The 22,783-nt window shown below is 24.9% G+C and overlaps 1 long non-coding RNA gene across 1 annotated transcript in view; it reads right to left on the reverse strand.

Moving 5' to 3' along the window:
* Positions 1 to 3,433: 3,433 nt before the first annotated feature.
* LOC126903341 (uncharacterized) overlaps positions 3,434 to 22,783 on the reverse strand; it is a 31,568-nt gene continuing 12,218 nt past the window's right edge. Inside the window, exons 2-4 of the long non-coding RNA XR_007703470.1 lie at positions 9,244 to 9,457; positions 4,062 to 4,170; positions 3,434 to 3,586 (exon numbers count right to left, since the gene is read on the reverse strand). This is a non-coding gene — a long non-coding RNA (uncharacterized LOC126903341). The remainder of the gene's footprint in view (positions 3,587 to 4,061; positions 4,171 to 9,243; positions 9,458 to 22,783) is intronic.

A 22,783-nucleotide genomic window follows, 5' to 3' on the forward strand; every position in this document is an offset into this window, starting at 1 on the left:
TTATTAACAAGACTTTACTTTAAATACCACCTATGGAGTTTTTTTTAAATAAACAAAGTACACTTATGTTTATTAAAAAAAAGTTAATCTTCCTAATAAATTGATAAGGATTATATGATATTAGGATATTCAAAATTAAAACGTCAAAGAAATTAGAATAAATGTAATAACAACTGTTTATTTTTTTTTCCTGTAATTAAACTATTAAATACTCAAGAAAATAAGTATAAAGGTTTATAAAAAAAGTTGTTGTTAATTTTAAACGGACGATAATCTACCATAATAAATAATAACTATTATGATCAGTATATTATTTTAATCGTATTGAATAGAACACTAGGTCATATTTATAGTTTATTTAACTCCATTTTGACGAATTTAACATTAAAGAAATCTTCGATACACAATTCAAGTTAGAATTCTTAAAAGCTAATTGTTATCCAAACAAGTAGCAAGTTTGTTTCGCTCTTGAGCTCGAAAATCCATGTTTTATTATTATTACTCTGTCAGTGTTTACAATGCAAACCACGGTCATGTGGACGTTTTTAAAATTTTTCATTAAATGGGTCATACTAAAGATAGAAATAATCTAATTACACAATACAATTAGTGTTTCATTAATAACCAATATCAAAAGTATATTATTTCAATAATATAAACATTTTAATTATTTACTTAAAAATTTAAATCCGTATTAATCACTGAATTCATAAAATTTGATAACTGAATTAATTTTACTGGATTTCATTATTTTAAATTAAGAAATTATTTAAAACATTTTTTTTAGGAATTTTCGGGAGTAAATAGTAGCCCAAAAAAAATTATTCTTCCAAGAAGTTCTAAAGATAAAAAAAAACTTTTTACACTAGACCCCAAATAATTAGTGATAAAATGCATAGAATTTTTGTATGAAATATGATGTCAGAGCAAGTGTTCTTAACACACAAATCAAATCAAAATAAATTATTTTCTCTTAAACAAGTTAATCTCTGAATCAAATTAAAACTGATTTTTAATACTTTTCCAACCGAAACCGTACACATAAGCAAATCGAACGGTTTCAGTCTCTGCTCTTGAGAAATTATAATTAATTGATACTATGTGTATGATATTGAATTTTTTAAAAATATCCTAATAACTCATAAACAAAAAAATTTAATATTTAGTTATCAACTAGTATAATAATAACACCAGACGATCTTAAAATATATATTAGAATAAAACTTCTTTAGGTTCGCATTAAATTTAAAATATATTATTAATAGCTATTTTGGAAAAATAAATTAATTTAAGGCTTCACTCATGTGGAATTTTTTGATCATACTGTAAATGTAGAGACACCAAAAACCTAAAAATCTCGACACTCCAATGCAATGCACCCTCAGCACTGCATATAAATTAAACCATAAAGCTCACTTACACTTTTCCTAATTTAAAAATGACAAGCCTATAATTCTATTTTTTAAAAAATAATTTTTAACATGTATAGATATTACTCTATTATACATATTCTATCATTCTAATATTTATACTTGATGATTATTAAATTATGATTCAAATAATATTTTTGAAAATAATAATAATAAGTTTGTAATATCTTACGTTCTATAAATTTCAAGAATATTTTTGTTCCTAACCCTCTCTTCCTGTTTAAAACATTACAAAATTTATAAAAACATATACAATTAACTAGCTAAAAAATAAAAAAATGATCCAACTATAAAAATTACTGCTTGTTGATTTGTAATAATAATTATAAAATTAGGTACCATTACATTTCTTAAAGTTTATATTGCTTAATCTTCTCATATTATAAAATACAGCAACTCAAAGAAGTGAAGGTTTAAAATAAGTTCATTTTGATTAAACGTATATCCAATAAAAAAATGATCAGACTACTCTTGGAAGTACAATTCCAAAATTAATTGTAGGGCAAATGTTATATAAAAACAAATACTTTTAATTTTTGGAAAAATATTTAAACTCAATACACTTGATTAAACATTTTAAATATTTACTTTATTTAACATTTTATTTTGTAAAAAATAAATTTTTATTTAAACATCCTTATTCCAAAGTAGAAAAAAATTCATAAAACATAAAATAAGAATGTTTTTTTACTTTTCATACATTTTACATTTAAAACTAAATATAATAAATAACACATTGTTTTAATTTGCTGAATCTTTTACATTTTATAAGTCAATTAATTAATTAATGATAATTTAATAAAAATAAACTTCTATTTTTATAATTTTTTTAAAAATGAATCAAACTTTCTTACATTAATGGTTTTTAAAAATAACTATGATAATATTAAAAATATTAATAATGTATTATTTTATACCATTATAAAATAATAGTTAATAATAACTCTTATTATATGTTTTCTATAAATTTAATACTAATGAGGTTAGAATGTAATAAACTTAAATTTAGATTTACACTCATCATTTTAGAAATGATACTTTATGGAATCTTTATAATTTTAAAGAACCAGCACTTATGGTTTAATATATTTAACCAAATTTTAAAAAATACATTATAAATTAACTATTTTTATTAATTTTTGAAGATAAATTATTAAAAGAACGAGTAAATTTTTCTCAATAATAATACTAAATAAAAACTGAACTACTAAATTACTAGTGAGAACTATTAGTGACTTTAAATTTTTAATTTATTAATCATATTTAAAAGTCATTTATCAACATCAACGTTACAAGTACACAACAATTTTGTAGTCTACAATTCTATTTAATACAAAACTAGCAATCTTTTTAGTTTCCATTAAAATAGATTTATAATTAATATCTATCAATTATAATAAAATCAATTAAATACTTTTTAAAATAAGAAGATTACACTTTTACTCCATTCATAAAAATTAACGTATAGAAATAAAGAACAAACATTTTATTACTTAAGTAATAAAACAGATAAATTTATCTGTTTTAAATTGAGCTGAAATAAATTAACATATGACCTTTAAAGTATTAAAATAATTAACATTTCATGTTAAAGTACATAGCCAATAAATAAGGCATATCAGTGTAAAAATTCTTGATTGAAAATGCAAATATTTATAAATATCATAAAGTTGTTAGCATTAATTTTCGCAAAGTCTAATTACTTTCTTTGTTAATTACATTATTTATAAAAATATTTCCATTGACACTAAGATTATACATAAAAATTACATCCAAATCTTTCTTAGTGAATTATGAAACTTAATCTTAAAATATTACTATCTTATAATTAATTTAACTATGTACACAATACTGTCATTTAAATAATGAAGTTATAAATTTGAATTTCATTGTTTTTAAAATTTTACCTATTCATGGAACTCCAAAATAAATCAAAACTCAATGTTTACAAATAATACAAGAATATTACTTTATAACTTAATTTAATAAACTTCTCTAAAATTCTTACGTATTTGGAATAATAAATTTTATTTGAACCATCGAATAATCTTGTCATCTAAAAATTCAGTAAAAATCGAGTTCAATGCACCTTGTTTTCATGTTAGCTTATCGATATTTTTTAACGGGACACCGTGAGTTTTGCACATTATTGCTGCCTAGATAGTTCATATATGATAAAGTTAAAAGAATTTTTTAAAGATAAATAAAATATGCAAAAACAATAAGTAAGGCGATAGTATAGAAGCCATGAAACATAGATCGTGTTAAAATTGTGTAATTTTTCTGCGCTTTATATCTATAGGCTACATATTTCTTGGCTGTTTGGTGTCTGTATAACTTGTGCTGTACATAGTATAATAGAATATAGGAGGTAATATTTATTATTCAAATACTTCCTTATTTCATAATATTCGAATGTTGAAGAATATAAAAAATGCACTTTGTATATTAAAGTTTTTTTTTGCTTAAAATAGTTATCTAAACACGTTCAAGATTATTTTTAACCATGATTTAGCACATTTTTATTGTACACAAGCTTTCCAATAGCCCTTTAATAAACCTTCTTAAAAAAAAAGTTTATTTTGAGTTTTTAAATAAAATTTTAATTAAAATTATTTTTTTTTGTATTACCCGAATACGATGAAAATTCGGTCGAAAATATTCTTTGATGATGTTAGTTAAATTCAGTTCCTAAACCGATTGTTGCACATACAAGCCGAATATCTCATGTATTGATATCCTATGATATGCAAACAAATATTTATATAAAAAACAGCATTTTGCCTGGGTTAATAGATGTCTAAGTCGGCTATGACTGCATACAAAATGATCGGTTAATCATAAACCTCTTAAATACTCGCAAAATTAATACAATATTGGAATAACGATTTTTTATTTTTTTTTAGTTATATATAATTCTTTATTTATCAGATTATAACTTAAATGGTGTAAACTTAATTGTTTAAATGGCAACATACATATTGAACTAGCCTATAAAATAGGAAATAATCTAATTAAGAAAATGGCTAGTCGATAGCAACTTTTGAACCAATACTTCAGAAGTTATTAATAATATAAACAACTGATTGAAGATGAGAAGTAGGTGCTGGTATTTTTACCACTAGTCATTTTCCGGTCGTACTCTTCGTCTCGTCTAGGTGTAAAATTAAGAATAACAACCAAAGTAAGTACTGGTCCAAATGTTGTTATTGACCAGTCACTTTCTTAATTAGATAATTTTCTATTTTATAAGTTAATTAAATATGTATGTTACCATTAAAAAATATATATAAAATTGACACCTCTTTAGTACAACGGATGATCCTAAAAAGTAATAGCTAATAAATTAAGAAATATATGTAGCTAAAAAAAACAAAAATTTTGTTTTCAATATTATTATAATATTTTGAGAGTAATCGAATGGTTTATAATAAACTGATCACCATGTATATTAAAAGAAAAGGGGAAATGTATTTTTTTGTATACACAAAATTTATTTATAGTTGAGTATACGAATCGTAGACATAGTAATAACATTTTACTTTAAATTATTACTAAGAGACGAATTGTAAGTCGGCTAACGGCAAAATAATACGTTACGAAGAGTTAGGAGTTAAATTTATTTATGAACTATTAATAAATATTCAAACAAAATTGCGATGAACACAAATGACGTAAATTCAAGATAAATAAATATTTTTAAACTTAGTAACGGTTTCGATAGGTACATACCTAAAACTTATTTACGCCACTTTACTTTCCGTTTTTCTTTAAAAATCACTTTTTAATTATTTTTAAGGTTGATTATTTTAAAACTATGCTTTCTAAGTGAACATAATTTTTAGAATATAATCTAAACATTCAATTTCATAATTTATACCAATAAAAAAATGACAAAAATATAATCTGGCCTAATTATTTTAACTAGTGAAACTACAAAATTATTTTTAATTTCATGAAACGTTGGTTTAATTGAATGCATTGTTTAAATTAAATCACATGTTTAATCATAATGTACACGTGATAGTTGACGTTGACGTTGTATTTTTGGTGTTGAATATCATTCTATTAAAACAAATTGAGGCATTGCAAAACACCGTATCCTTATTTTAGGATTCAATCTAATGCACAATGGAAACCCCGAAAAAACTCTAATGAAAAAATTTTAAAAAATTTTTTACGATTGATTACTCAATGAAGTTTGATTAATATTTAAATTAATTGTTTAGTTCTTAAATATTTCACTCATTTACAAATACATTTTATTACAATAAATTATCACAAGTAATATGTTTTGTGATTCTAATAACAATATTTCTAGAGGTCTAGGTCATGGCATAATAATAATCATCATTTTATAACAACTTCAATTTTGTTGTGAATTTTATTCATACTTTTTCCTTAAACATGGCTTGAAATTTGATGCATTTTCAAAATTTCTCTCAGTCAGATGCAAAGACTATGATATATTAATTTATAATAAATGTGGTTAATATATTATTTAAACAAGTTCTAATGCGTCTTCTTACCACAAAAAGTAAATATTTATACATTGCTAATTCATAACATGATATTGTAGGTGTGAAGTTCATACAACTCGCATTTCTCACTGACTTCCCGGCCAAGTTTATAGTACTCAAAAATATCGTGAGCCTCGTAAAGCTTCTCTCTCAGTTTAGTAATTAGTATTTTACAATTACGCTAACCAAAACAAAACCTTTTTACGTTATTGTAACCAAAGTACAAATACAATATTTAGCCAAACGTTTTATAGAAAAAACATTCACAAACTCAGGATTTCGATACTAATCTTTAAACATTCCAACAACTCAATCCTGATTTATCATTTATTAAAAGCCGTTAGTTAAATGAGACTTAGCCGACGATTGGTTTTAACTCGAATGTTACTTATAAGTAACGCTCGATGTTTTATGACGGGTCAAAGACCCGAGTATCACACGAGAGAGAAAGTGAATCGACATATTCCACTGTACAACGACATGGTATGCTATATTGAATTTATTCGCACGTGTTCCACTCTATCTACGTTTACCAAACGTCGATCCTCCCTCTCATTTTTGTTATTTATTTATTTTTTTTATTTTAACTATTTGAAATATCAACACTGCCTTCTGTCGCATTATGTAAAACCAGACTGGCCGATTTTACGCCCGTTTTATTTTTCCAGACAATCTCGACTTCATTTGAACGTTACAGTGTGGTTTTAACGAAGTTACAATATTTAGATAACCTACTCATGAAAAGTCAATGAACTGTCTAAAGTTTGTTAAGAAAAATATTGCATGACCTTGTACTACTACGACCAATGGTTCTTAAAATTGTAACTAAACATAATATGTATTTGTATTTGTACTTAAATGAAACATTAATATGATATACACGGACTACGGAGGTGATCAAACGTATGAACCACTTGATTGGATTATTTTTGAATGTTAATTGAATTAAATTTTCAAATTTAGTTTAAGGCGAAAAAATAAAATAAAATTATCACATTTGAATATTTAATTACAGACTCAATTACACCAAAAATTTAGCCAAGTTCCACGCAACCTTAGAATTTCATTACTTGTTAAAATTAGTATGTCTTTTGACTGATGTTCCCTGTGGCCATCATCTAAGCAGAGAAAGTAATAGTTCTAGCAAAAAAAAAAAAAAACTGTTTGGATCAGATTTTTTTTTATCAATCTGGTTTTCCCCTCTGTGGTAATTTTACAATCTAAAAACCAGTAGCCACGATCTTTAATGTTGGTTTTTTATAACAACGTTTTTTTTGGCAAATCTTAATTCACACAAAAACTGGATTTATCTCTCTTAAAATAATACTGCAAGCTATAAAAAAAAAAGAATAATACACAAGCGCCACTGGTTTACATTCAGCACCAATGCGAATATATATAATACGCAACTCTCTATCTCCATAATCGCGTATATAAATCTATAAATAAACACGGCACACTAATAAAAATTAAAATATTTTATATAAATACAAACGTCGTGCGCAATTTATATAAAATTGTTAAACGTAAAAAACAACTCTATCATACACATTAACATGTAAATTATCTCTTAGATAATATGTACACCTTGTACTTGAAGTAAATGTACAAAAAAGATTAAGTTTTTGAATTTAGAAAATTGGAACAACGTACTCTGTAGAATGATCCATTTATTCGTTTTTTTTTTTTTTTTTGACTTTTATTTGAACAGTATTAATTCAATTTTTTATCTAACGGATATTCGAATTTATGGACTGTAATGAATAAACTCAACATAAAAAAAAAAAATGGACACTATTTGAATATTATGGTCTAAAGCAATTTTGTCTAACTGCATAAAAACCTATCAATCCGTATTACAATAATTTAAATTTTGTAAATTTGACAAAAAATATTACAAAAACTCCATGGTGATTTTTAAATAATGCATGGTCAATAAACGCCGTATAACTAAGTAAATAAAAAAAATCACTTATCATAAACTCGGTGACCGTCCATAACCAAAATTTTTGTTATACATGTTATTTATTGCAATAACGGAACATATTTTTTTATACAAACATAATTTACTATATTGCTTTATAATCTTGTATTGTATTAAAATTTGAGCTCATGATATTTGATAATTTGTTAATGCATAACATTATAATCGTGATTTATCATCGCGGTGTACTAATAATTAAGAATTAGGTATTGTTTTGTACAATAGGCACGTGATTGTCTCAGATAACGCAACAAATCACTAACAATTAAAATATAACTGCGCACCACTATTTTCCCATGATTAATAATCTTATAAGAAATATCAAATTCATAATGTAGTAAAGTGTTTTACCTCGAAGCACATAAATTGAAATAACTATTTATTTAGAAAATGCGCCAACGTTGGCAATATATTTTAGCGATAGGTTTATATAAGATTTTATTCAGTAGATGTTGTTTCTATAAGTCGCGATGCCGAGGTCCTTGAACCAGCTTGTATTAGTAAACGAAGAAATAGAAGAAGAAGAAGAAGAAGTAGTAGTAATAGTAATAGTAGTAGCAGTAGTAGTAGTAGTAGTAGTAGTAGTAGTAATAGTATTAGTAGTAGTAGTAGTAGTAGTAGTAGTAGTAGTAGTAGTAGTAGTATATGATCAACTTAATTATTGTCAATGATTTAACATGACCACACACAACTACCTAAAGAAATTAAACAATTCTAAATTAACATCACATACAAAGTAACTATCAATGTTTTATGTATCTAAGTAAATAAGTAATACCGATTTAATATTAAATTTATCCTTGTGTTTCTTTAGTATAGTCTCTCAAATACCTATTTGTTAATTTCTAATTCCTCATTCCATAAAAGTGAACCAAGTCAAATCAATGTACCTAATCTCAGAATGTTATGAACTCCTATTTTATTATTATTAAATATATATTTTTAATAGATAGCTAGCTATTTAGCATAGTCTCTGTAGACAACGTATCTATGGACAACTATTAAACTAGCCCGTCTACCAAACCAGCCCTACATAACACAGTTTAGGTAATATCCGTGTTTCTTCTAGACATCGTTATCCGGTACACGGTCCATAACCGTTGGTATTATCGTTAAAATCTGATTGCTACAACAAAGAACACGCAACTCACTCGTCTAAAAAAACTTCTCTAGGTTGTCTTATGGTTTACAGGGACTAATCCAAGTACATCACTGGATTACAACATAAGGTTATAAGTAAAAATTCTATAAATCATTTTATTTGTAAACAAAACACAATACGTGTAATTGATTTAAAATGATACTATACTATAAAAACATCCAAGTAGAGTGTCTGGTTCTATTCAGTGTGTCACTGTGTCTAATGATGGACTGGTTTTCTTTGCCGTGCGGTCGATGACCCTTGGCAAGCGTAGCGACAACACCTTTTTCTAACTTAAGACCAACACATAACAATATGATAAAAACCGTCATAAAATGTAGCCACATAACAAACAACGAGTATTGTGATCAATCGCAATTATCTGAAAAAAAACGTAATTTGTACTTCGATATAATAGTTATAATTAGCTTTACAGTTTTTTTATATTTATTAAAATATATAAATATTTGACAACAAACAAAGTATACAACTAAAAAATAAAATAATAATATTCCAATTGATAAATGAATGAGTGTTTAATCAAGAAGTTGCGATGAGAATTTAAACCATTTAATACGAATAAGAAATATTCTAAGGACAAAAAAAAAAGGTTAATGTTATAATTTATGAAACGACAAATTAAACTATACCGTTTCCTTTTTTAAGCAACTAGTTCACTTTTAAAATAAAATATGAAAAATTAGATAGATTTAAAGAAATTTTACTTTTATTTGGTAACTTTGTAAAATAATTTTTGAAATATATGACTACAACAAATTGCTATATTTTTTATTTTATCATATTATTTTTTCGTTTGCATTATATTATACGGCAGTGGTGCATTTATAAATTTTGTATAGAAGAATTCAGATAGTTTTTAAAACGTAAAATAGTGGAGAACTTGACTCCTCCACTAACCACTACCATGGTGTTATATCCATAAGAAGACCACAAGGACCCCGTAAACACGCCATTGCTTTAGGTATGTATTGAATGCCACCCTTTGTGGAAGTAAACACGATGTACGATGTGTTAAAACCTTCAGGGATTGTCTTGTTGTTTGTAAACATGGATATAAGCACTTCAAGCAACGATGTACGATGTTACGATTATTTAATTACACTTTAGTTGGTAGAGTAATTTAATTATTTATACAATTTTTTAATTATCAACGTATAAACTCATCGCACAGGCATCGAATTTCAGCTTGCGTGTGTGATCATATTGCAACGGTCGAGGAAGAATCGACGTGCAATCGATCTATCTGCTTTCTCGGTAGTGTCTATTGTCGATCCCGCGGGCCGTAGTTTTTTTCCAATCGAATAATTTCTCTACACTTCGATTACGTCCACGAATCAAAACATCAACAGTGAGAGTTCGTTAACATAAGTTTGCAATTCAATATTAATGTACAAACGAGCTTTGAATTTACTCAAAGGTCATTATTCTATTAAGATATGCAATAGAAAATGAAAAAATTCAACTTGGCAATATTACTTTCTTCACTTATAAATGAGTCAAATTTTCTGAATCATTTAAAAACCATAACCTTAAAGATTGGACTCGTTAAATTATAATTTCACTAATTTAGTTTATTGATTAGTCGCGGAATATTAATTAACATAAAATATTTAATTAAAGTTTTTGAAAAAAGACTAGAATTTCGATTTCTCACCACTTAAGAAATTTCAACAAGTACTCCTCTAAATAATTGATGGTTTTACTACTTTCAAAATCTACTAGATAAACTAGATAAGTAAAAGTATATCTACTAGATAAGTATATATACTTTTTTGCAAACATTTATATTTCAGTGAATACATCCAAGAGGTCAAAGACCTTATTAAATTTCAATATAGTAAAACATTTTTCTCCCATCAAAATATTCGAGCCACTGAGAAGCGATTAGTTTAGTAACTGTTGGGATAGGAAAGAGAATACTCAAGTGACAACTGAAGAAGTCAGACAGGTTAGTCTACCATTGTAGAGTGTAATAGTTAAAAATGATAATAATTTTGAGCCTTGGGATGTTACGCGGCAACAAATATTCTAATCTTCCAATAAAAGACAAACCCGACAGGCTTTCTCAATTCTAATTTATAGCCCACAGGCTTAGTAATTTATCAATCTAATAACACACATGCTTTGTACTATACATTAATATGGGTATAGTTAAAATTCAATAGTTGTTTAGCAAAGACATTGCAAAAATACGAGTTGTAAAATGTATCACTACATGATTAAATAATAATTCATAAATGAAAGTACTTAATAAAACTGAAAATATTGAACGCTAATTATTAGTAAAAACATTTTCATTTTTCTTTTAACATTAAGTAGAACTTAAGGTTTTTGTTAAATTAAAAATATATAGCACATAATATAACTAAGTAGGTTCAACGAGTAGACGTATGCGTTGGATATAATCTTTAAGGAGTTAAAATTGTTTAATTTCTATAATTTTTTTCGAAATCTAAAATCATGTATAGGAAAATGAGGCTTTCACAACGTTTTTCATTTGTTTTGGAAGTCATAGCACCGATGCATAAAAAATTTATAACATCTTTCAAATAATGAATACTTCTATAATCATTCATAAATAACCAAACTGCAATTGAAGCAAAATGGCTTAACTCCAAAAAGTTATGAGTAAAGTCATTCTAAGCATCTTAATTGTATATAAACTGATCTTGTCAACATATTCTCTAAAAAGTTACTATGAACATTTTTATTATAGATTTCACACTTTTTATATGAGGCCCTATTACCATCTAGATGTTCACGCTAATATTACTGGTTAACTCATAAAGTATTAGAGAACAGAATTTGTAAATAAAGGAAAAACTTTAAAGAATATTTTAGAAAATTTCTTTAACATGAAAATATTTTCTAAATAGAAGTTATCGTAAAAAACCTGTGATGTGTTCATTAAGATTTCCAATAAATCTCCAACAGTTTAACATCGATATTCTACAACTCTCTGAAAAAAAATATATGATAAATTATAAAATCATATTTATCATAATTTAAAAGATTTTCTAGTAAAAAATCAACTTTTCCCTAATTATGATTTGTTGACCGTTTGAACAACTATTAGAAGACTCCACAGCGCAAGTGTCTTGTATATAAACATAAGTGGCGCACACGCGAATGTTTTACGTAATTTATTTTTTCATCGCCTTGAGGAATATTTGCAAGCATAATTAACGAGTACAATAAGGTCGCAACGTTATAAGCCAAAAAAAAAACAATTGTTCATATTTTTATTTATTATTATGATTTTTTTTTTTTGCTACTATATTTTTGGCGTCAGACATTAAATCACAAATTACGTAACGCAGAACTACACATGTAATAGCTAATATTAATAGCCAGTAAGTCCTCGACAGCGTTTGGCGGTAAATGGAGATCCCGTTGTAAAATAGTAAATGTTAATATTTTTTACAATATCTACAAACTATGAAATACAAGATGTATCTAATGGTATAATACATGTTATGTGATTCTGCTGTTTTGTCATTGTTTTTCAACTAATAAACATGGTAAATTAAATACTTTTGTAGAAAATCTTTGATACAGGATTCTTTATTCATAAAGTAAGTGATAACTTCACATCTTTGCGAAAAAAATTCTTGCTATAAGAATATGCAATGTTGGGACAAATCATAATACCATTTTACAGTAAAATGTTATTCATTATCAATTGATTATGATTTTTCTATCTTTGCAATGAGAAATATCAAATTATAAATGTATACTATGTAGATTTAGATGATTTCCAAATGAGTTATGTAAAAAAATTTAGGCAAATACCAATTTTAGATAGAAGAAATTTTTTCTTTTTTTGAAATGAAAGTTCCAAATGATTTTAGCTAACAAATGATATTTAAAAACACAATACATCTATCATATCAAACTCAAATCAATAGTAATCAGAATTTTACTCGATAGAAATACGTATTCATGGATTGTTCCATTTAAATATATCAAATACTTTTAGTAATGATAAAAAGTAATTTTAGAAACATTATTAGACTAGATAATAAATGCTTACGCTTTGAGAGCTGATAAATTTATGTTTGAATCACCCGGTATACATGTGACATAGCCTATATAAATAGCCTCGGGTTGAAAATATTTTATAGTTGTATCCACGAACCAGTTTTAGTAAAAGAAACCACAGCTCATCAGTATCCTAACAAATTACACGATGATGTTTCAAAATCTATTTAATATTTTTTTTTTGTGTTAATACCATATTATTTTTTAACTAATATTAAAATAGGTAAATTCATTAAAATATTATACGGTACAATGAAAATTAACATATCCAGACCATGTTTTGTATCCTGTTCTCTCTTATTTTCCCTGCCATTGGCACAACTTGAATTTAGCTATATCCTATATGTTCTCATTCTCTCTATTCCATTTATAATTTAATATCTACGAAATTACAATCATATGTCATAACTGTTACCAGTATTTTTTTCACATTTCATTCTCAACTATACAGACATTACTTCATTAGTCAAATGTATTCCATAAAACTGTACATTCTCACAAATACCATTGGTTGAAAATTTCGGAAGATTTGTGATATTCCCTATGTTATTAAACATATAATTGTATCTACAAAATAAAAATGTTCAAACTTGAGATTTAATTTAATCTCAGATTACACATCTCTCCTTAGTTAGGGATACTTCAGAAAGTCAACGCACTTATCATAATAATAAAACAAGAAATCTTAAAAGTATAGAAAAACTACGCTTTATACAATAATTTAAAAAGAGGCGTCGAAGAGCTGATATCAAAAAAGTCTGTTTTCTAGTAAAGAAACTTGATGACGTCTAACAAATATCCATTTTGCTGATATACAGTGCTACTGCAGTATACATAAGTACTAATATAATTTAATTATTTTGTAATAGTTATGAAACTATACAATTAATGCGTACTTACTAACATTTATACCAATGTTTGTATGATTCAAATTAAATATAGAACCTAATAAAAACTAATTATCTATAAAAAGTTTTGACTTGAGTTCTTAAATGTGAAGTTTATAACTAGTATATTTAGTAGTTCTAAATCTATTTTTGGTAATTTTAAGTTGGAATACAAGTTAATTTGTCAGAATGTTCGTATTTTTATTATTAATTAAATATTAAACCAAACAGTTATAAACCGGGTCTAAACAATAGTAAATTTTAGTTGTTATAAATGTCTATTTACATTATATTTTAGACTAATTGACCGATATTATTTTAAAATTTCTTGGTTGTGGATGTTATAGTCAAGTGAATTTTTGTTTTAATTTAGTCATTTAATAACAACACTCATTTACAGAACATATTTTTTTCAATGTTACAGAAAAAATGTTTCCTTTTATATATCCAAAAGTTGTAAAAAAAAATTTAAGGGGAAGGTATGTTTTTATAATACAAAAATGTTATTTCCTATAAGACGCCACTCAAATTTTAAATTTGTTTTTGTTTTCCTGACAAATTACTAAAAGTTATTTGATCAGATTTTGGAAAATAATCAATTTAATTCGATACCACTGATAAATATTTAATTAAGAGGTGTTTGACATCTTTATTTTATTTAAATACCTAGTCTGACTTATTACTTTGACTTTTTATAACGAGAACGTCACATGTGCACTGTGCACATCGGACTCAACTAATTCTAAACAAATCATAATCATGATATACTTATCAATATTATGGTATATGTTATTGAATTCCAGTTTTATTGCCAATGCATTTAGATCATTATTTGCTTTTTCAATGTTAACTTTGTCGGTGCATGCAGTCTTTTCATGTTTACATACAATGTATGGTTATTTAAAATTGCTGATGTTATTATGTCCCGTGAATAATTAAAATGTCCATATTTACAACTAAATTTCACTTGACATAATGGCTAACATAAGTATGCGCACAAGAATAGCAAAAAGTGTTTTTGCTGTCCCTAACTGAACTGGTTATTTTAAGTGAGCCGGTTAAAGTCAACATGAATGGTCTAAACGTTAAAGTTACCCGTAAGGAACCACCTAACATTATTGGATTAAAAAGTGGTCTGGCTTAAAAAAATTGAATTTAGTACAATGTTTTATAGACCTAATAACATATCATGGATCCATTACAAAAAATAAAAAAATATGTAAGTTAAAAAAAATTTTTCCCGACACCTTATCTTTTAAATGACTACCGTAATAAAATTCACACTACTTTTGTCTTGAAATTTTCGATTTCATATTTTTTTCAACTTAATATTACTATAACTTTTTAAAAATGCATGCATCAACTTAAACTTAAAATTTTTTTTATAAATAACTTATATACTCCTTTTGTTCAACATACTTTTTTTTTAATCGGACTATTTCCCTTTATATAGAGTGGATTTAAAACTTGTAACATATAAACTTTATATATCATTTGAACACAGAACTCTTTTAATTTAACATTTGAAAATATTCCAAAAAATTTTCCCAAAAAATTATATTCTGTATGTAAACGGCCCACAATGTTAGACAAAAAATATTATTTTAGTGTAAAGATAACCGTTTTTTAAATTGATATTTTTATTTGAATTTGTCATAACTTTTTTATATTAATATCGAAATAAATAATTTCAATAAAACACATAATAATCATTTCTATGAAATTTTTAGTTAATATTAATATTAATTACTATTCTATGATATACTAAACATTCAAAAATTCATTAATTAATGAAATTGGAGTTGACGTTGCTTTTGAAATTATCCACTTATTTCTTAAAATTATACACTATGAACAGATTTGCATCAAAGCGTTTTTTATGAGAGTGATTTTAATCAATCTCAGATATCATCAATTCATGTCCCAACTGTACTACGACTCCATTGCGTTACCGTTTTTTTTTTTTGGTCCAGATTTTAAGTATGAAAATTTTAACATTAATTATTTATATAATCATAAAGAAAGTAATTTGCTGAATTCGCTTTAATATTTGATTTATACTTTATATATACTGAACTTAACGAATAATTAAGTATTCTTATAACTTATGGGCTGCTATTAATCTAATAAACCTAATATAAAAGTATATGAAAAACTAAAAATTAATACATCTTAAACAGAATTTTCTAGGAACAAGTCGAGCATATCAATCAAATCTCTAATAAACATTATATTATAATTTCATAAATAATTAATTGCACAATTTTCATACATAAAATCTAAATACTCATCATATTTATAGTTAAAAATTACATAAGATTGTATTATTTCATTACTTAAATTACTTCAAAATAAATCAATACTGAAAAAACCTGAAGTCCAATTCGGAATCAGTATTTATCTGTTATTAATGTTCAAAACAACTTATTTTAGCTTTGATGCGAAGCTGAGAAGATATTAATTTTACTATGATGTGTTTTTTTTTGTCTGTTACCACTTTTTCTTAGCTCTCACTGAATCGATTTCTTTCAACGATACGTTAAAAGATCACAAATTGTATCTAGTTGAAAATATTACACTTAAAAATTGAACATTTTTCCTCTTTTCTCGGTAACGGGTGAAATCTCCAAAAAAATTACAAATTTAAAAATCACTAATTTTCGACATTTTTTCAATTTTTTTTACTTAAAAATGCCATAACTGTTTTAAAAATAACCAAATCAATATAATTTTTATTTGATAGATGCATGATGTCTTTACCTTTCATTTGGTATATTTTTTTTATAAATCTGACTCTTTACCTGCCCACAGGGGAGGAGTTCAAAATAACAACTTTTTCACAAAAAATTAACTTATGATATCTCTGACACTTTTATATATATCTTAAATTAAAGCTAATGTAATATACTCTATAAGGGAAAAAAAAAACTTCAGACTTTATTTTGTCTTCACAGTGAATGTGGCTACCGAATGCTATTTTTGTGTAAAAATTCTAGATTGTACATTTTTAACTTTATATTTATAAAACTTTTTGAAAAATTTATGTATTTTTGAAAACGGACATCAAAGTTAATAAAAAATTTACAATTTTTATAATAAAAATTCTTTTTTATATTTTTAATTTTATAATGCTATAACTTTTTGAAAAATGTATGGATCAATATAACTTTTTTTAAATAATATTGCTATTTATTCTGTAATTGTCTCATCACAAATAATGAAAAACTTATCGAAACAATTAATAAAACGCCAAAGAAAAATTAAAAGTTCAGTCAATGAACAATGCCATTAAATTAAGTTATTTAATGAAGAGTGACAAATAAACTTAAATTTCCAAAGCACCAACAGGAGTCACGAATAAAAGAGCTTGGTTTATGAATAAAAATGATCCCACCTATATTTTTTGTCCAGTATAGATGATATCTATAATGGACCAAACTATGTCACGTCCCTACTGTGCCGCGACCCCACTGAGTTAGGTTTTTTTTATTTACTTGTTATTTATTTTATATAACTTTATACTTATTTTATTTACTTTTTTATTTAATTTCCACTAAAATTTTTGTCCAAAACTAAAAAAATTACCGCATAAAATTACTTCACTTATTTACATCTTTACGGATTTTTAATGATAAATTTTCTAATATTTATAAAATGTGTTTAAACTTCCACGGATTTTTGTATTAATTTGATTATTTTTCATTGAATATTATGCTATAATTTTTATTCATTTTACTTATCAATAGACTTATTTTTTTTTTTTTTGGCATTGAATATTTACTAAACGTGAAAACAGATTTTTTTATTCATGTTTTTATGCAATAATTTTCAGAGAAACTTTGAAGAATTTTTTTAATTGGAAGTATTATATATCAGTATAAAATGTTGTAATTTGCTTGGAAACATGGACGTGCATATTGGGCACTAATATCCAGTGCTCGAATTGGCCAAAAATAAGTAGGGGAGCTCAACTTAACAATTTGAAAACTGCGTCCCTAGCATTTTGAAGACTTTTTTTTTTTTTTTTTTACTCATTACTTTATTTAGTATTTATTAATAAATTATATTTCATTATCATACTAATATTTAAAAAAAAAAAAAGAGGTGGTATTTTCCACCGTCCTTATAAAAAAAAGTAGTTGGGGTGCGCAAAAAAATTTTAAAAAAGTAGAGGAGCTACGTCCCCCTGCGCACACCCCCAATTCGAGCACTGCTAATATCTAAAAAATACATCTAATTTTGAATGTTTTGTTTGTGGTGAGAATTAGCGTATTTTTTTTTATGTTTTTATCTCTCGTTTATATCAAAGAAATTTATGTAGAACATAAATTCTGTATTGAAGCGTAACCATGATTTCTCAACTGAAGGGAGAATAGTTTAACACAATGAAAAAGTCTGGTAATATAGACATTATTATTTACTGAACAAATAATTAAGGAGATATACATTTGCTTATACATTAATAGTAGGCATCTCAAAGGTTGACAAAATTATATTTTTATTACTGATGATACAAAAAGGATTTCTTAAAATTTATTTCTTTCTTTTTAAAACGAGTATATATTATTTTAAGACTCATATTTTTATTTTAAATAACTAAAATAAAATCATCTTTTGTATTAAAACATATTTTTTACCAAAAATATTAAGACATGTACTTGTTGAGTAGCAAGTATTTTCATACATAGAATAAGTATATAATGAGGGAGGATTTAGTGTTATAAAACACACTAGTACGGGCTATACCTACTAGCATTTTAAAGATATTAAATGAAATAAAACCATTCTTTATGCAAAATAAATTTCAATTTGTGGTCTAAATAAATGCAATGGTTATATCATTGAACTCAACTAGGTATTTTCAAACCATGTAAATATTTTAGTATTTACAGTATTTAGTCTTTAATTATTTACAACAATGTCTACACTAAAATAGGAATGCTATTTATTGAAAAATTAAGAAATTAATAAACTAAATTTTTAGATAATTCGAGTTAAATTTTAGTATTATGATATAAAAGTATTGATTTTCATTATTCTAAAAGTTTTATATTTTTAAGAATATCACCTAATAAAAACCTAACTAGATTAAATTTAATTTCAAATAACTAAAAAAAAATGTAATTTAACGGTATAATAATTGCTCTTTGCATATTTAAAACTAAAAATGGAAGTTTTATATTTTTAAAAATATAAAAATGATTTGGTTGTGTAAAAAGTATTCAAGTATCAATTAAATATTAGTACATAATATGAAGCTATCGTTTTTAGTTATCTAAAATGATCCCTTCCATTAATAATTAAATACCTTAATCGATTTGAAAAATAATTGATAGAATAAATTTAATATAGAAAGAAACATTCAGGCAATTCATTTGAAAACGATGACTAAGCGACCGCACTAATTGTGAATGTGGAAAATAACATCAGCTATACATACAGAGAGGACAAAATTTGTCCTTTCTGTTAACAGTTAACAAAAGAAAAAAGCGAAAGGATTTGCTAACTCAGTGCTCAAAATTATTTCATAGTTTTAAAAAAAATTTTAAATACAATGAATATAATTGTATCACTTATTAAAATAAGACCACAACTCTGAATTTTTAAGTTTTTTTTAACAAAAAGATTACATAAATATTTTGAATCATATTGAAATCAATTCTTATCTATTATCATTATATAAGTTAAAGTAATTTATATAATATAATAATAGTTTAAAATATAATAAACTATTATTATATTATATTTTAAACTTGGACTAATTTTTTTTTTTTATTTTATTTTGAAATTCGGGCCTTATTTCAATAAAAATTAAAAACATTGCTATTTTTTATATACGAAAAAAATGTTTTAAATTTCAAATATAACAAATAATAAAAACGAAATTTATTTCATCACTATGCTTAACATTAATCATCACAATAGTTGATTGTGAAAAACTATTTTTTTGTAGAACAAAGTGTCAGTTACTTTAATAATTAAATAAATTATATAAAAAGCTATAATAAGTTTTGTACATAAATTTAGCAAAAAATTGGCCACTATTTCTAATAAAAAATAATTATAATTCCGTTAAAATTCAATGCACTTTCAAAAAAAAAAAAATGAGTTCTTTTTCAATAAATAATTAAATTTACTAATTTAAAAAGTTGTAATCTTTCTAATTATAATTCTAATTTATTGTAATACACAAACTTAATTTGTATCAGCTTTTATTGCACATACTAAAGATAATTTCGAATTTAGAACTGTACAGTATTATTCTTAGTATATCATTAATACCATTAGCGTACAAAGTATCGCGATGGTTAGATAAAGTTTCCAAATAACCCAAACCAGAAGACATAAATTTGAAAAGAATACTTTTCTGGGACTGATGTTCCCTGTTTAGAAAAGAGATACAAATGTGCTTTTATTTTTATTTTTCAATGACACTAAACTACCCTTTAAAACTAAACTATACTAAACCCTTTAAGTCCTAACGTTGCTTTTAGGCAAAGTAATAAAATGTTGTTTTTATATGTCACGAATTAATTAATCGACGTAGAAGCCTGGTACTATCACTAAAATGCACAGCTCAAGTAATAGAACATAAATTCAATAAAAAACGTTTTTAATACTGTTTTAAAAAAACAAAAATTCAAAAATTTTTGTCTTTATCTGATCATAAGTCGGATCTTAAAGAATGATGGTAAAAATCGTCTAAAATATAAATCTATCTTAAACACAACCCGGATCTGATCTCATTTTTAAATATTTATTAGGTGATATAAATTAAGACATTTCAGAAAAAAAATTGATCAAATATGCATTAAAAAATAATTTAATCTATGGAAAACTTTTAAACTATGCAAAAACAATTTTAATTTTTAGAATTAAATATCTCAAAATTAACTCCCATTTACCAAAACCTCCACATAAGATCGAATTTCAAAAAAATAATAAATTCTGTATCTTACATCCAATATTTAATAATTCACAATAATAAGCTTTTAATATTTTTTAAAATGTGTACAGTAAAAATGTTTTTGTCTTATGCTATTAAAATTAAAATTTTCACTCTTTTAAAATATAGCGACAAATTCATATTTATTATTTATACTTATTACAGAACAAGCCCAATTTTACAATAGTACAATTAAAACTTATTAACCAAAATTACGTATTTCTATACTAAAATGAGATTCTACGAAATTTTTTTTTCAAGGTTTAACAAAAATATCACATGATAATTATTCTTGCATAAAATTTCTGTATGCTAACTTCTATAGATAAACACAAAGCTAAATAATAACTAAACAAAATTAATTAAAAAAACAAAATCATAGTTTTTAATAATATTTTTATCAAAAATTCTAAAGAAATTTTGAAATATATATTTCATTTTAAATTGAATTTAACTGAAACGTCGCCCTAAAAAATGCATTACATTTATTAATTATTATAAAATATAAGTATTAACTTAACATCAATACAAAATTATCGATTACATAAAAAATCTTAATAAGTGTTAAAATATTGAAAAGTAAACTTTAATCTTTAATACATTTAGAAACTTCTAAAGTTAAAATAATCGCGTGAGCGTTTTTTTTTTTTGTGCAATATCAAACAATAACAGTCCAAAGAAAACAAATAATTTCTCTTGAAATCTTAAAAAGGGAATCCTATAAAAAATCTGAAGTCTAACTTTTCAGAAATTGACTTAGTCAATTCGAACTTTCAACCATAGTAGATCTCTTATAACTCTAAAATCAAATATTATGTCCGTTTCTCTCAACGTCATTCTTAAGTATTTTCCGGAAATTAAAATACCACTAATTGATACATAGTTTCATAGAAAATTTCCCTTCTATTTTATAATTTCTATAAGTATAAGGTATGACCATCAATAGCATTTGTGTCAAGGACAAACAGACTACACATTTATAGAATGTATAATATTATATTATCTTTAAAACACGACGTACCGTATCTTACGAATTCATAGATAATATTTTATTACAATTTAACGACAAGGTCCCCATCATCCAAAAGAGTAAGCTGTTAGTACTACAGTTTAACAGTATTTGGCAAGAAAATTAATAAAAATCTGTGATCATTGAAACCTATTCAAAAGTTCATTGAACTTTTGAATAGGCCTCTAATGACATATAGCAACTGAGAGGTATCTCTCAGTATCTTGTTTCTTGATTATTTTACAGTTTCAAATTACATCTACTTAAAATCGTACAGCTTACATGCTTAAAGCCTTTTAATTATTTAGTTAATACTTTTAAAATATTTTTCTTATACAATTATTCAATAATTATCGGTTAATTATTGTATAATTAATATTCGATTCCCGATGATGTCAAAATTGGTTTCAATGTTACGTATGGTTCTTCTACATATCGATAATAAACACAGTCACATGCTTGAAACTCATCTGCAAGGGCACAAAACCACGTATCTCTGAACGTTATATCATATTTTGATACGGTATATGGGCCATGGTCAATGAATTTTAAAATGTAGGTTCAATAGTCAATATTGATACCTATTGTTTTATCTAACTAATTATTAGTCACTAACTAAATCATCTGGGTGTCTAATTTAGTAGCTAACTATATTTATTTAATACAATATGCTATATCTGTAACCAGTATAAAATACTGATGTTCAAACAAATTAGTTCCAATCCACTCTGTTCAAACAAACAGACAACATTCGAGATAAACTAATTATTAAATTTTTTCAAGTGATTTAAATTAATTTTTAAC

Source organism: Daktulosphaira vitifoliae, unplaced genomic scaffold (genome assembly GCF_025091365.1).
Source record: "Daktulosphaira vitifoliae isolate Bord-2020 unplaced genomic scaffold, ASM2509136v1 Scaffold_3, whole genome shotgun sequence".
Taxonomy (NCBI): Eukaryota; Metazoa; Arthropoda; class Insecta; order Hemiptera; family Phylloxeridae; genus Daktulosphaira; species Daktulosphaira vitifoliae.